At 47.0% G+C, this 17,141-nt stretch overlaps 1 long non-coding RNA gene across 1 annotated transcript; it reads right to left on the bottom strand.

The window, feature by feature from the left end:
* Positions 1–1,366: 1,366 nt before the first annotated feature.
* Positions 1,367–15,767, bottom strand: LOC120621731 (uncharacterized). The gene is made up of 2 exons (XR_005658273.1): positions 15,479–15,767; positions 1,367–1,555 (listed from the first exon to the last, which is right to left on the bottom strand). It is a non-coding gene; the product is annotated as an uncharacterized LOC120621731 (long non-coding RNA).
* Positions 15,768–17,141: the final 1,374 nt, after the last annotated feature.

The raw sequence follows: 17,141 nt of genomic DNA on the forward strand, positions 1-17,141 counted from the left end.
CTGCTAGTGTGAAGGCTCAGTGCTGCAGACACACCATGATTTCCTGCTCCTTCCTTTGCCTCCCAGCTCCCACCCCACCCAAACACTAACTTGAATTGCAATCCTTGGGAAGGAGGCAGATGGCCCAGATTCCAAAATGCTAAATTTCTTTGGCAATGTCTTTTAGATAACCCCTTTCTTCATGTTTTGTCAGATTGTCCTAGGCTGCTAGGATTCTAATACCAACCTCTCGGCAGCCCTCTTAATTATCTACCCTTTCCCTCTAGCCCAGGTCTCAAACATCTCTCCCAGAGAACAGTCACCTCTTGGTATCCACAGGGGATTGGTACAAGGACCCCTGTGGATACCAAAATCCTCCGATGCTTAAGTCTCTTGTATGAAGTGGTGTAGTATTTGCATATAACCTATGCACATCCTCCCATATACTTTAAATCATCTCTAGATCACTTATAATACCAATTACAAGTAAATGTTATATAGATAGTTGTTATACTGTATTGTTTAAGGAATAATGACAAGCAAAAAAGTCTGTACATATTCAGTACAGATGCAACCATCATAGGCCTAACTACATAGTACATGTCAGCAACAGCATAACATTTTTTTTCCCAAATGTTTTCCATCCATTGTTGGTTGAATCCATAGATATGGAACCCGCAGATATGGAGGGCTGGCTGTATTACTCTCCTTCCTGCTCAATAACCTGGAGCATAAACTGAACTGGGCCTTCAGGCCTCTGAGAGCTGGCCCAGTTCTCCACCTAGCCCAGTTCTCCCCTTCTCATTTCCCTGCACAGAACCAGCCTCCTCCAGCCTCATGCCCACACTGTCTTCTGACTTAGAGCCATCATTTGCATTTTTTTTCACGTTGCCCTCCCAGTTCTTCCTTCCTGAAATGCCCTCTTCCAGCCTTTCCACAAAATCTTTGTTAGCCGGTTCTTCAAGATCTCCCAGAAAGTAGCGAGTTATAGATAATGCTTCTCCAGCTGGGATACATGGTCCCTGGGATCTTGAAGGTTTATTCTGAATTCTGTGGATTTATTTCGTTTAAAAGGAAATGTACAAAATACATTTCTCAGATCTTAGAAACCTAGAAGTAGGGTGAAGAGCTTAGAATTTGGAGTCAGGGAAACCTGGGTTCAAATCTCATTAGTTTAGTTACTTTGGTTAAGTCAGTGTACCTCTCTGTTTAGCATTCATTTTCTCATTAAGAAAATGGGAGATAATAGTACCTACCATATAAAGTTGTTGAATGGATAAAATGCAAAGACATATAAAGTGTCTGGCACAAGATAAGCCTTCAGTATGTGTAGTCTATCGCTAGTATTAATAATAATATTAAACAAATAAACATCTGTGACAACATGTTAGGCAACCTGGTTGACTGTAACTCTGCCTAGAGGCAGAAATGACTTTATTTTCCATCTTGGTTTCCACTGGTGAAATCTTTCAGCCTCCTGGGCTCTCTCTGTGCCTGGAATTTTCACTTTTTCCCAAATCAGCAAACCAGCGGTGGATCAGAAGAGGCCTCACTGCCTCCCCCATTCTGCGGTGAGCTGTGGAGGGAATATCATGAATCAGGGCCTGATTCCTGATGCCACAGTGACCCAGAGCAGGGAGGGCCTCAGCTCTAGGCTCCCTGGGGCAAAGAGCTGAGGGAGGGAATGGATTCAGAAAAGGAGGGGAGAGGGAAAGGGGTAGACCAGGCAGCCTGCTCCCCCACCCCCACTTCCCTCAGGTAGGAAGTGAAGCGGACGTTTCCAAAATATAAAAAACAGATGATGAAGGTCAGGTTTCCTACACACTGGAGAGCCGGAGCCCCAAGGCAGAGTCCCCAAGAAATTATCTGAGACAGAGATGAGGCACAGAGAGAGAAAGAGGAGACAAGATAGACGAAGATGTAGAAACATGGAGACAGAGACAAAAAACAAAAAACAAATCAACAACAACAACCCTGAATCTTGAGAAGGGCAGTCAGACAAAGACAGAGCAGAAAGCCCTGGCTCAGGAGAGCTCTTTCTACCCGGTTCTGGAAAAGAGCTTAGTTTCTCTCCGTGGGTCTCGGGTTGGGAACATGAGCCATTTTGGTTCCATGACCCAGGCAGAGGGTAAGGCCCTCCAGGACCCCAGAAACGAAGAGGCTCTGTGGGTGCTCAGAGCTCTCACTGCCTGGGCTAGTCTTTGTATGTCTGCACCTCCAGATCTGTGGTCCAGAGTATCCTTCTCAGTCTCCCTCCCTGGGCCTGCCTCTCTCTTCCTCCCTCCTCCCTCTTGCTCGGCCTCACCCATCAGCCCAGAGAGATGCTCCATGACAGCTTTTCTTTCTTGCCCTTTCCTAGCTATCTGAGATGTGTGTCCTGTCTCCTTCACTGTTTCCTTAGGTTGGAGAAGCTGGGGGTGGGGTGGGGATGATGACAGAGAAGGCTGAGAAGTACCTATTTAGAGCTATCGCCTGGCATTGGACATAGCCCAGAATTGAGACTCTGTCCTGAAGACTCTTTAGAGGAGGGAGAACAGTGAGGGCTGTACCCTAGGGCCTCTCTTCACCTAGGCAGATGGAGATGCAGATTGAGGGATGGACAGTTGGCCATTGGATCAATGGGCGATGGATGGACCCTGGTGGCAGAGAGTGGTGGAGGGGAGGCTTTTGCCTTTGTCCAGAGACATTCGCATGGGAGAGGGTTGAGAATGGGAGCACAGGGGCTGGGTGATTGGAACTAACGCATCACACCTTCTCTGACCAAGCCAAATGTACCCTGAGTCAATGGGGCAACTTTTCTTCTAGGCCACAATCAAATAGAAAGAACCAGTTCTTTTTGAGCAGCCTCAGGGCTTTAGTTTGGAAAGTAGAGAGAAAAGAGGAAGAAAGAAGGGCTGTTGAGTTTGTGCATTTGGTTCTGGACCTGTAGAGGACTAATGTCTCTCTCCTTCTTCCCCAGCTGCCTCAGGAGGCTGGCCTTACAGTTAGGGAGTCCGTGGCCTTACTTCTGCCCTTACCATGTAATTGGAAAGATTCACCTGAAACTGTCAAGGACTAATACAAAGGAGATTATAGAGGGTCTAGGGGTCGGAGGGCAAACAGGAAAGAGCTAGCCCCTATCTGGAACTCTGATAGAGAACTATCATGTACTGAAAACCTGCTGTGTGCAAGGAACTGTCTAACCTCTTGACAAAGACTGTGAGGTCAGCATTATTACACCCATTTTATAGAAGAGGGAATTGAGGCTCACAAGATTAAGGAATCTGTCAAATGTCAGACAAATTGTAAGTGGCAGATTAGACCACCATGAATCAGAAAGCAGCAACTCAGGCCCTGATTCAGCTCTTCTCTCAGCTCTTTGTTAGTTTTTGGGGAAAAAAATCCGGTCGAAGGGAGAGGCAGAGATGCAAAGAAATGCCACCAGTGGGAATTCAGATGGAAGTGCGTTAAAGTTATTTTTGCCTCTGAGCAACAAACTTTGGTCATAAAGATTTATTATTTTATTGTTCTTATTAACACTAATGATAGAGCACACTTATTAAATGCCTTTCATCATCATTTAATCCACTTATTACTTCTAGCACATAAATACTATTATTATCTCCAATTTTCAAGATGAGAAAATTGACATAGAGAGGTTAGGTAACTTGTGGCAGAGCTGGATTTGGATACAGATGCCTCTGACAGCAGAGCTTGTGCTTTTCCATCATCTCTCCTGCCTCCTATAGCTTAGTTCATGGGCTAGGCCGGGCTGGGGCTCATTTCAGCTATAAAAATTCCAAAGTCAGTCTTTCCAAGTCTAGCACTTCAATCTGGCTTCAAAGATGGAAGTTGAATGATGTTTGAGCCTTTGAGGACAGAGGCAGGCTCTGCTGGGGCAGGGGGCAGTGGGAGAGAAAGAGAGAGATACAGAAAGAGGGATATTGAGGAAAACCTCGCCACCACTGTAGGAAAAACCACAGACTCTGGAGCTGAGACCAAACCTGTATGAAGTAGTTTCATTCCCTCTTTCCCCTTCATTGTAGGGGAGAGAGAGCAAGTCAGGAGACATCGTTTACCAAGGGTTAATGAGACTCTAGGAGACTGCATGGAATTAAAATAATGATTTGAAAAATTCCAAAAAGTACACAAAGGAAGTAAAAATTACACAAAATCCTTCCATTAAAAGATTATATACCATAAGATGTAAAAGCCACCTTGCCTGCCCCTCCAACCCCACCTGCAGAGGTAACCGCTACGAAGAATTTACTGTGTAAAGACTCCCTAAGATGCCCCACGCGTTCATCATCTCCTTCCCCCGACAAGCTTCCCTTGATGACTGTCTCGATTCTGTACCAGCAGGCTCCCTAGACACCTCAGAGACTCTTTGATGCTTCTAAACTCAAATTCAAGTTCTGTGCTTTTTGAAAAACAACCCTTGGATTTTCTCCTTTATTTCCTCCCTGCCGTCCTCCCTAGTCCAGGCTCTTCCTCTTACATCTGATCTGTTGATTGGGTCCCCTGAATATTCTCTCACCTCAAAACATGTATGGGCACCAAATTCATCTGCTAAGAACACTGCTTCCAACACATCATTTTCCCGTTCTAAAGTCTTTAATGATTCCCCATCATTTGGAGGATAATTTAGCTTGGCATTTATGGTTGGTGGCAAACTACCCTTTCTATTCTGCAAGTCCTTCTATCCAGAGGTAATTCCTGACTCAGTGTAGCATCCTGGTTCCTCATTTGCACCTTGCCCTCCCCCCACTTACTGTTCCCTCTGTTTGGAACACTCTTATCTTCCCTTTTTGCCTACTCCATTCATCCTTAGAGCTCAGCTCCTAAGATACCTCGTCAGGGATGCCTTCTCTGTTCACCCCCAGTATGGATTCTTGTAGCCCTATGAACCTAGCCATTGCAACACTCATTGTGGTCATAATTTCTCTCATTATGTCATTTGATTGAAATCTGTCTACTTTGGACTAAATACTCCATGAAAGCAGGGCCTCGTTTGATTTCATCTCCCAATATGTCTTAGCATGGTGCCAAGGTCTATAGGCAATTAGTTAAATATTGACTAATATTGTTATTTTATATTTCACAGGGCTCTTAGAAACAGGTAATGTAGGCAAAAGCGTTTTGCAAGCTCTAAAGCAGAGCCTGTAATAAGTTTAGGACTAATTACTATTGCTGTTTCTTCAGTTACATTTTGATCTCCTAGATGGATCCAGATATATATCCCCCATGCCTCCCCCCCTCCCTAGGCTTGATAACAAATGAGCTAGTATGCAAATTGAGCTTCCCCTGCCCCTTCTGTTTTAATTGGCTGTGGAGTTAAAAAAAATAATCTGACTAAATGAAGTTCTCTCTAAGTGTTCCATCTTCTTCCTCTCATTTCTTTCCTCCTTTCAATCCTACATTTATCAATCACCTTCTCTGTGCTAGACACCAAGCAAATAACTAGGGACACAAAGATGAATGACGGAGTCTCTGTCCTAAAACAGTTCTTGAAATATTCTTGGTGTAAGAGGGTCTCCTGGGCCTCTCTCCAGTTCATGCTTCTCTGACTACTTACTTGTTTGATAATGGTCCTCTCAAAGTGGGGCCCCAGAATCTTTGCACTTGCTATTCTCGCTGCCTGGAAGGCTTTTCCTTTAGCCTTTCTTGTGCCTGGCTCCTCCTCCATGTATTCAAGTCTTGGCTTAAATGTCATTTCACCAGAGAAATCTCCTCTGATCCCTCTCTACCACATTACTTACTCTGATTTGTCCTCAGAACATTTATCGTTGTCTGAAATTATCTTGATATGTCAATTATATTTTTACTTTTTTGTTGTCAGTTTCCCTTAATTAGAATGTAAACACCATGAGAGCAGGGTCTTTGTTTTGTTCACAGCTGTATGCTCAAAGCTCCAAGTAGTGGCAGCATATAGTAGGTACTGAGTAAATAATTGTGGAAGGACTAAACATGACATTCCAGAGATCTACTGCCAACTCAAACCGAGCCTTTCCCCTCCTATGGTTTGGATACTCTACATCTAGTAATGTGCTTGTCTTCTGAGATTTTTCAGGAACATCAGCTTTGTGCCAGAGGCTAAATAACAAATGTTTCCTTATCAGCAGAAGAGAATTCTTTTCTTTGTCCTAACCAAACCCAGCCTCTTTGTCATGAGCCTGCCTTCCGACTTCCTGCAACTGTGACCTGAACCGCTCCCCAGAATTTACCTGCCTTGTGTCTCATTCCCTCAGGGCTCTATTTTGTGACTTTAAAGGTGACAATCAGTTAATCCAATAACAGAATCCTGCTAATGTGCTAACGGGAGAGGGTGAAAAAAAGGCTCCTAGTTCCCTCCCTTCTGACTCAGGTAACATCTGTGCATTTAACAGGGCCCTTCTGGAGACAATTAAATAAATGCTTTATTGAAACAATAAAATTAATAGGGGTCTCATGGAACTCAATGAAAGGTTTTTAAAAATTAACTTCATTGTTTTTTAAGCTTCAAATTAAGCTTTGCTAGGCAAAGGGGTGGGCAGGCCAAATTTTTATTAAAGCAGGTCCCTGCCCACAAAGCCACCCTCAGTGGAGACTAGGAGGGTGCGGTTTGAAATCCCAAGCCTGAGCTTTCCCTGGGGAAAGGCCACCACTGCCATTCTGGGGCCTTGGCTCCAATAGGCTCCCCTAGTAAGAGGAGTTCTTTTAAACCATAGGTCTGGTTCTGTGCCTGGGGCTCTGTGATCTCATAGATTGATTATCCCCAAGCTTCCTGAGATTTGGGTGCCCTAGGTCAGGTGTCTCATCAAAGAAAATGTCATGATGACATTTGTTATGTTGAATGAATGAAACAATGAACCTTGGGAATACTCATTCTGCCAGGAAGTGGGTGTTTGTCTGTTCTTCATTTGTCTGGATCCAGGCCCGTCCACCCCACCATATTGCCTCACAATCCTTGCCCTGGCTTTGTGACCCATGGTCACCTGTTTCTCCCTAGGAACCGTTTTCAGCCTCATGAAAGGCCTAAGAAGTCAGAGTTTGTCAAATCTGAACCCGAAGTGAGAGTTTTTAGAAAACCTGTGAGTGTTTCTGCTGGTGGAGGCTGGGGAGCTGCTGTGATGTGGGACCAAGGGACTTTCTTATGAAGAGTTTGCCCAGCTTGGAGGGCGATGGGACCCTGGTTGGGGAAATTTTTGTGGAAGATGTGGTTCTCTGTCCAGACGGATGGAGCTGGCATAAGACTGTCTTCAAGACTCCTCATTATTCCTATCAAGGTAGCATGTTGATTCAAACCATCTGTGGGCTTGTGAGGTCTGATTAGACTTGGCGTTTCCAACCCTGGGCTCCCGACTTACGCCCTGTGTGAGTGTGAGGAGCAGGCTGGGGGTGCGATTGAAGTCCGGGGTGGACCCTCTCTCTGAGCCCCAGATTCCTTGCCCCCAGTGACCCAGGCACATAGCTCCAGGCCCTTCCCCTCCCCTGGGCTGCGAATAGGCATTGGGAGGAGTTCTGAGCTGAAAGTCAGAAGGCTTCTGCTCCCAGCTTTGCCCTTAACTAGTTGTGTGACTTAGAGGAAGTTTAGTCTTTCTGAGCCTCAGTTTTTTCATCTGTAAAATGGGGATAATGATACCAGCTGTGGTTGTTTTGAGCTTGAATGAGGCACAGGTGTGAATCACTTTGAAGTGCATGAAAGAAAGATTGTACAAAAGTTGTTTTTTTCATGATGGTGTTCCCAGTTGATGGGAATACGGTTTTCCTGTCTTGGAGTTACTGTCCTCTAAGTACCATGTTCAAGATATCTTTCGGCTCTGGAAGGGAGAATAAAGCTATGGGGGGCTTTGTTTATTAACTTTTCTGGTCCCTCATTTCTCCTAGAGGGCTTCTACTCTCTTCCCCTTTCCACCATCCTCCTAGTCTCCCAGACTGGTGATCTTGGAGGTGTCTTTGTTCCCAACCCATTATCCACTTATATCTATTCTGTCAACACATGTTTTTTCTTCCTTTGAAATTTATCCCAGACTCATCTTTTCCCCCGCCTCGTCTCAATGCCATCATTACCTGAGTTTCCTCAGGAGCTCCCCAACTAGTCTTCCCGCCTTTACTCTTCCTCCCCTCCATGGCTTCCTGCATGGGGCTGCCAGATCAATCTCCCCAGGGGCCACCTTTTATCAGGTCACTCTCCTGCTCAGGAAAGCCCAAAGGCTTTCTATTTGTCTCATCAAGGCCATTCTCCTCTATGTGCTTTCAAAGTCTTCCACTTCTCTGTTACATCTGCTCTATGCAATCTGGTTCCCTGTAGTTTCTCCGCACAGTCCAAGGTCTGGTCTGGTGGGGACCACACACATCCTCTACAACTAGACCAGCTTCCTTACTGTCCTCCAAAGAAGCTGTGCCCATTTCTACTTCTGGGCCTTTGCACCAGCCCTTAAACCTGCTCGGAGTGGGAATACTCTCTCTGTACTCATTGTTAGTTCTCTCCAGTCTGCAGCATTTGGCTCAAGTCCTTAGACAACACCCTCGGAATTTTTTTAGGTGGTTGTCTTATGGGACTATCTTCCTGCTCTAATTTTTTCTTGCTTACAAGAACTAATTTAGTATCAATTATCTTTCATTTCTTATGCCCCTGCCATGCCTCCCTTGCTGAGATTATAAACTCTTCGAGGGCTGGGACCCTGTCTTCTCTCTTTCCTATGACATCTAATCAAAGGCTGGATGCCCTGTAAATCTGGGTTGCTTGGGCGGACAAAGAGGTCTGGCTTGGTGCATGGAGACTGAGTGTAGGGATTCTCTAGTCTAAATAGAGATTTCGTGTTCCCTCCACTCTTCCCCCAACCCCCTGCTCTTCAGAATCCCTCCTCCCCATGTCTTCATCCATCAGTAATAAAGCAGGAACAATAGGGGGTTTCTTTCTAATTAAAGGGAGCAGTTAGTGTTTCCACTTCAAAGCCCTGAGAGAGAAGACTTTTGTTCCTTGGGCCTGGGAGCTCTGGGAGCCTGGGTTGGCTGGGGAGTGGAGCTCCAGGCCCAGTCAAGCATTAAGCTCGTGAACCTGAGATCCCCTCTGTTTCCAGGCAGAGAAGCTCAAATTTAAAACAATAACATAATTTGGTAACTTCGGCTCTGATAAAACAGTTGGGGGAATTTCTTCTCTCCCAGCGTCTGAAGCCAATGTTATTACAGGTGTGTGCTTGTCTCTCTCACACCCTACCCAGCCCCTGTTGTCCCATCACATATAGCACACACACATGTGCCACACCACACACTCACAATTATATGGGACTCACGAAGAGGACATGGAGCGCACTTAGTGGGTATATTCCCTGACCCCTTTTCCCAGGGCACTCTGGCTTGCACTATCTCACATACCCAGTTACTCTCGTACATATTATCTCTCCACCTCTAAAAGCTCAAGAACAAAGCACTTTGGCTTGAGAGGAACTGTCTACTCTCTATTCAGCTGCAAGTCAGCATGGCAGAGAGGTGTTCTCTTCTTTCGACATACACCAGCCGCAGACTGATCCTCTACACTAGACCCAGACCGATTCCCATCCTGATTATAAACTGGCCCCTACCTCTGACCACTGAGACCCCAAAGTGGCCAAAGACCGAGTGTGGATATGGTCATAGACTGAAGCTCCAAAGTGGCAACAAAGCGTGTCCTAACAGTAGTCCCAATAAAGAGCATGGAATGGGTCTTTGTCCTAACAAATCATCTCACAAATTTGATCCATTGATACAGAGGTGGGGAGAGAGTTTTTGGCCTAGTTCCACTGCTGAAACTCTGTAAAGCCTTCAACATCCATCTATCCATCCATCCATCCATCCTATACTGAGCACATTTTCTTTGCCATGTAATGGTAAGCAACTAAATATAAACCCTGTCCTCAAACATCTCAGTATTAGATTAATAGCATAGGTTCTGGCATTTTATGATCCTGTGTTCAAATTCCCCCTCCTTGATTTACTAGCTGGGTCATTTTGGACACATTACTTAACCTTTCAAAGTTTCAGCTTCTTCATGAATAAATTGGAGATGATAATAATAATGACCTCTAAGGATATTAAAAGGATTAAATGAGGTCATCTATCAAGTGCCAGCACAGCGCCTGGCACATAGAACATGCTCAATAAATAACAATGATCATTTAGTTATTATTTATTCTGGTGGAGATATAGACATACATACCTAAAATTATAAAACAGCATAAGGGTTGTCCTGGTTACATGTACCAGGTGAAGGGGGAGCCCAGAGGAGACTCCGGATCTGTTGGGGATGTCAAGGAAGGTTTTGTGAAGGTGGAGGTTGCGGGTAGGGGTGGAGGCAGCCCTTGGGTAGAGGCTTGAGGGAGTAGGAGTTTGCTTGGCTGACCAGGCCTGTTGGGTCCCAGAGGAGGAAATGACATGCAGTTCCACTGGGGTCAAGAGTGGCATTCCTCTGAAAACTATGGATAGTAAATTTTGAAGATCACAGAGAGGTACTAGTCCCCTGGCATACTTAATCAATGCATGCCAATAACTGATGAAGATGAGAACACTAAGCATCCAGGAATGTCTCAAAGGGCATTTGATGATGATGGTGGATGGTGATGGTGACACCATGCTGCGATCGTGGTAAAGCAATAACCTTATTAAGAAATAGATGGCTGAGATCTTCTGGCTGTACACCTTGCCCCTGCTCTGACCTTGCCTTCTCATCTCTTTTTTCTCTCCTGATCCCAGCTCCCCTCCCTCCTTCCTTCAAGCTCTTTTGTCTCTGTGGAGCATAGAGAGATGCTCCTCACTGCTTGCTTTCCTCATCCCCACAAGGCCGCTCAGTCCAAGGTCTGGTCTGGCTTGACCAAGGGGGACTGTTTCTGCACACGTGATGCCTCCAGTGTGGGGTATGGCCGCCCTGCTGTGGCCTTGTTTGCTCCCCTGATTATTTCTCCTTAATTGAGCGTAAAGAATGTGAGGAATGTGGAGTAGACCGCAGGAGGAGGGCTGCTGCAGCACCCTTGGGGATCTGGGATTCTGAGCTCTGGATGGGAGAATTGCAGATGGTCAGGAACCCCACATAGTGCGTATCATTCCTGTCACCCTGCTCTCCTTCCACCCACACACACAGAGGTGGGTCCACTTCACCAACCTTTGATGGGTCTCTTCTATGCTCTGGGACTTTCTTCTCTCTCCTTTCTGCACAAAGAATTACACTTCACTTCTTTGCAAAACTGTTCATGATCTCCCCTCTTCCTGGGAGTCTGCCTTGATTTAAATCTCTCTGACATTGATAATCCTTATTAATATATAATTCCAGGTGGAACTCTAAAAGCTATTCACTTTCCTCTGGTGGAGGAGGGGGAAACAATGGTTCTGGCTCCCCTTGGCCTTGCTTGGCTGCAGGGATGCTTGGGCTGTGGGAAGATGAGTCAGGTGTAACGCCTGGTTGCTTGCCTGTCAAGAAGGTAGCCAGGAGAGTCATAGCTGGAGCGTGACTGTGAGGACCACAGGGAAGTGCTACATGCATCTCCTCCGCTACTTTCCTCTGCCCACTCAGAGTCCAGCTTCTCACCTTCTCAGGTGGAGTGTGACATAGAGGAGAAAGTACAGGTCAAGAACTCAGATCTGGGTTCCAGTCCTGGCCTTGTCCTCTCACCTATTACCTGCATGACCTCAGGTGAATTTGTTTATCCTCTCTGAGGCTTTTCCCTCATGCTTAACAGTATTTCCACACTTGTAGGATTGTAAAGATGAAATCAGATGTGCTAAATCATATGAAGCATGTAGTAGGTGCCCAGAAAGTATTAGTTTGGCTCTTTGGAGGAAGCTGGAAAAAGTGGTGGATTTTTCCAAAAGAGGTTTTGTGTCCTGAGGTAAATGCAGTAGGCGATCCCTAGAGATCATCAAAGGGACAAGGCATGCAGAGAAACCCAGTCCTAGGACTCCCACCCAGACCTCAGAGCTGCTCTCTGCAAATGAACAGGTCTGCACCGCATGCAAAAAAGCAGTGGTGGGGGTGCGGGTGGGGGAGGGGGTGGAGAGGAGATTTGGCAGTCCCAGTGCTGTGGCTCTGGCTGCTCACGAGAGGACAGAGACAGCAGCTATCTTCCTCCACTTCCCCTCCCCTGAGGCCTGACCAAATGCAATGGCTGATTCTGCAAAGGGTGAGGTTCAGGGTATATTTAAAGAAAAACTTCCTGCGCAGAGATGTTCTGTGCTGAGATAGCTAATCCTCTTGGAATAGCCCAGCATAGGCTGGTTTCCTTATTTTCACAAACAGGACCAGGGTGGGGGCTGGCTGGGGTACAAGCCAAGCTCACCCAGAGGTGCGGGCTGGGCAAGGGGATCTTTCTTGGCCTTGTCCTACCCAGACTCCACTGACTGCCTTCAGCCTCCTGCCTCCTCCACTCACTGGTAGGTGGCTGCCTGGAGGTGCTCTGTCTGAGAGTGAGTGGCAAGGCTGAGAATGCACTGATTATATTCTGCAACTTCTGGAAAGTTCCTGCTGTTAGAGATTTGCAAAATTCTGAGATGAGAATTCAAAACAAAGTGGGAAGTAAATGGGCCTCTGAGCAATAGCCAGGGAGCTTTATCTTTGGGGTGTTTATGTGCAGGGGCCCCTGAGCAAGGCTATGGGCTCCTTCATCTTTATAGCACCCAGAATGCTGGGTATTAATGGGGCTTAGGACAGAGGCTGGCCTGCCGGCTAACACTGACATTTTCCTCTATTTCCCGGAGGCAGAGGTGGTTTTGCTGCCCTCCCCTCTGTGACAAGAGGTGCCCAAGGAGAACCCCTGGACTACCCACAGAAAAAGGTCCCAATGAAGCTGATTCTGTAGCTGGGGGACGAGGTGGGGAAGGGTGGCAGGAGTCGGAGAAGTATGTATAATGAAGGGAATGAGTCTCGGGGTAGATGATAGTGAATATTCATTTGTAGACATTTATCTTTCCCAGGACCAGGCTGAGTATTTTCATGAAGTCAGATGCTAGACCTCTCTCCTCCTCAGAACTGCATCCCTCCTGGAACCCAGAAAGCAGCTCTTTGCATTGTTCCCTCCTCACCCCAACCCCTGCCCCTGCCCCATTTGGGTCTACGTTCTTGTTTGCAGTCACAGCACCCTGGTGGCGGCCATGACTGAGCTACATCTAGGACTCTCACGGGCACATCTGCATTTGCCCCTTAGAACTGCTTATTTCTATTCTGACTTTTATCTGCATCTGTGGAATTTGGAGGAGATCTGTGGAGCTGTCAGTTTTGGGAGGACGGCTAGGGAGGACGGCTAGGGAGGACTCAATGTCACCTGACCCAGAGAAGTTGCTGTGATGGGCTTTAGTCGTGGGTGTCAGCTCCTATCTCTCTGCAGCTATGGATTCCTGGCTCTTCGATCTCAGACAGAGAGAGCTGGGAACACTGATCCTGTCAGAGCCTCATCCCTTCCTTCCCAGGCCCTCTCCCTCCCCCAGTCCTACTCTGCCTGTGCCACTTGCCCTTCTCTTCCAGGAGCTAATTATACTCATTACTGTTACTGACTCCAGGTTATGGCTCTGAAATGACAAACGAGGATGATGGCAGAAGAGAAAAAATACTCATATCGCAAATGAGAGAGAGATAAATGTGTGTGTGTAGGGGGGGTGGTTGGGAGGAGGGAGAACAAAATGGGAATGAGTACGAGTGGCTTCAGGGGCCCACCTTGGGCTATTTCTGGGATCCCTGGACTGGTTTAGAAAGGCAGCAGATAATGTCAACATGCAATGCTAGGGGACAGGGTTGTGTGGCCAAGATGTTCTGTGCTTACAGGCCGTAAGTACCCATGCGAGGACTTCTAGCTTTTAAGCCAGAGTACCCGGGGCCATAGACTGGGTCTCCTAGCTGACCTCTGATCAGGCATCTTTGTGGCCAGAGTTCTCTAGCTTGGTCACCTTCTCAAGACTGATGGAGAATGGTGGTAGTGGAGGTAGGGTGAACTGAGTATTTCTTGATGTGGTCCTTCATGGTTGGACAGACACCCTGGCCCTAAAAACTCTGATACAATGCTTAACCTGGGAAGGGACTCCAAAGAGCTGGTACCTTCCCTTTGGTCTGGCCCAGAACTGCTGGTGTCCTGGGAACTTTGCAAGCTAGTGTCCCCATGATTGAGGGCATAGAGGTAGACCCCCTACTGGCTTCCCTCACTGAACTAGAGAAAACATAAAGTTTTCAGGACTTTATGATTTCATAAAGTCCTGAATGGGACAGTGTGTGAGTATAAAACGAAGACCATCTGTAAGTGTGCTTGTGGAGGATAAACCACTAAACTTAGAAGGTCATCCTCCTTGTCCTGATCGCAGACTTCCCCCATTGTGTTTTGGAAGGCTCTGAGCACATTCCTCAGGATGAATCAGAATATTAGCTAAGATCAAGTCAGAGCAGCTGACCGGGAGGAGCTCCCCTAAAATGATGGGTTAGGGGCCACAGTGGTAAGGTCTTCAGTGGTTCTGGCATTTAACCAGGTTTGGGTTGTCTTCCTGGATCAGATCCTTCCTACCTATGCTATGATTCTCATGTCATTCTGCAGTGAGTTTCTAGACTCCGAGACCTCAGAGCCGATTCTCACTCAGTATCTGAGTAGAGATTTCATCTGGATCTTGAATGACAGAGCTTGGCTTGGATTCTAAAGCAGCCATAACATTCCCCGTGCAGACAGAAGACATCCCAGTAGAAGGCCCATGCTCGACCTGTGAGATGTTACTGATGGGAGCAGCGATTCCACCAGTCACAACCAGGGCTGGTGGCACTTTACTGGACTAACTTGCCTTATCTTTCTGAGCCTTGGTTTTCTCCTCAGTAAGACAGTAGTAATAGTAATGTCCAACTCATAGGACTGGTATTGATACAGCAATAAATAGAAAAAGCCCATTACGGTGCCTAACACTTCATAAATGCTCAGTACACATGAACTCTTACTGTGTTTATTCCCACCCCATGAGAGACACCTCTGTGCAGTCAGGCTTATGATTTACATAGATCTGGGGGAGAGTCTGGAGCTGGGGCTACAGTAAGGTTTTAGATTAGGATAAAGGTGTGAGGTTCAATTCAGTGATTTTGAATGGCATTTGGGTTGAGACTGGTTTGGGGTTCCTATGAGGGGTGGATTTAGGATGACATTTGGGATGAAGTTCACTGGGAGAATTAAGGTTAGGGGTGGAGTAGCTCTTAAGAAGGCCTTTCTCATAACAGCAGAATGACTACATCTGTCTACATCCCAGCATGAACTAAGGAGACACATCTGGACTCTGCAAGTCCGGCTTCCAGAGGGGGTGCCCTGGCCTGCCTAAGCCTGGAGCCTTTTCCAGGTTGACCCCTACCTCCTCACATCCTATTTGTTGAAGAGAGCAGTGCATGAGGTTAGGGCCTCGGGTGGGGAGGTGGCTTGGAGATCAAGGCTGAGAGAATGTGGCACCTCCCAGGAGTATTTGGGTTATACTTTTGGGTTAGTCTCATTCCTCCAACACAACAACACTCTGTCCTCCCTCCTCCAGCATTCCCACTCCTCATCACACCCCACGTTCTCACCTGACTGGCCTCCGATTCCAGGATTCTGTGGCCCCAGCTCCCTTGCACATCTCACAGGAAGCGGGCAGGGAGAAACCGTGGTCTCGCCTCTGATCCCCGCCAACCTAACTTTCTTCCTGGGGGAGGGTAGGACACAAAGACCGGATCTTTCTACCAGCCCTATCCTCCTCCCTCTGGCCTCTCTCCCTCTCCTTTCCTGGGCTGGCAGAGGCCAAAGAAAACAGAGCGCTTCCCCAGCTCACTCTCTCTCTCCCTCACTTCCTGCTCCGGGAAGATGGTTTACTCCCTCCCCCGCCCTGGCTCAGGACCTGGCCATGGTGTCAAGTTTCTCCAGAGCTTCCAGAATTAGAGGCTCTGCCTGGGCTCAAGCTGGATCCCTCACCTCTCTCCATTTCCCCTTTTTTTGTGTCTTTTCTCGCTTGACCCAGGCCCTGTGCCCCTAACTCCCTGTAGTAAAATTTTGTTATTCAGGTGGTGGAAAAATCCAGTGGAAGGAAGGCTTTCTTGGGGGTGGGGAGCACATGGGGTGAGAGTGGGAAGCGGAGGACAGCTGGCTGCCGTGGAGAAGTCTGTGGGATGCGTAAGAGAGTCCTGTGGACGTGAAGAATGAATATGCCTGTTTTCAGGCCCGACCCAGTGGAAAAAAGCTCCTCTTGCAGCCTAGTATGATTGATGCCCCTGGAACTGTGCAATGAGGTGGCCTTGGCCAGGGGGACAGCCCCAGAAGGCCAAGCAGCACCAGATCCATTTGTGGCCAATTAGGAGACATGCCTCCCTCGGAACCTCCTGATCCCTGCTCAGTTGTTTCAAGTCCAGCTACCCTCCCCAAATTTCCTCTGAGGATGCTCAGCCTTATTTCCTCTGCTCTGGATAGAGCTTTGTTGAAGATCACTCAGCTCCTGAGAGAACTATGGGGGGTTCTGAAGCCTTGGACCTCTGTCTACTCTGCTGACCTACCCTCTCTTTCCATAAGCATGTCTCTCTTCTGGCCTAGACCATCCTTCCTTCTCTCTTTTTCACTTGCTCTCCCTAGATTCCTGACACAGAAGTTGGGTCTCCTTGAAATTACTGCTCAGTTGACTCAGAAACAGAAGGTAAACATCTGGGCTGTGGTGTCACACTCCCTGGATTTGCATCTTTGCTCCATCACTCACCAGCTGGGAAACCTTGGGCAAGTTTTTCCAGATATCTTATTTGTGAAATAGACATAATAACTGTATCTATCTCACAGAGCTGTTGTGAGGATTAAATGAGGTAATGCAGTAATGCATGTAAAGGACTTAGTGTAGTGCCTGGCACACACTATACATCTGACAGGTGACAGCTATTGTTATTATTACCATATCTTATGATCACTCACATGCACCTGAAGGCAATTCCAGAGAGACTACTGAAGGATGGTAGAAAAATGGAGGTGTTATTCTCCACAGGACTGGTTGGCAGGAGTCCTGGTTTGCTGATCTACCACCGTATAGTACCTGTCCTGGCATTGAACATGAAGTTGGATCTTCCTCCCTCTTCTTTCCTTCTTTCTTTTCTGTGCTTAACATAGATAACATAGGTAACACTTATCAAGGATCTGGTTTGGCTCAATACTTTGCTATGCACTAAGGATACCAAAATAGATAAAGGAAAACAGCCTGAAGTCCGGTCTTGGGGATGG

This window comes from Pteropus medius, unplaced genomic scaffold (genome assembly GCF_902729225.1).
Source record: "Pteropus medius unplaced genomic scaffold, Ma_sr-lr_union100, whole genome shotgun sequence".
NCBI classification, from domain to species: Eukaryota; Metazoa; Chordata; class Mammalia; order Chiroptera; family Pteropodidae; genus Pteropus; species Pteropus medius.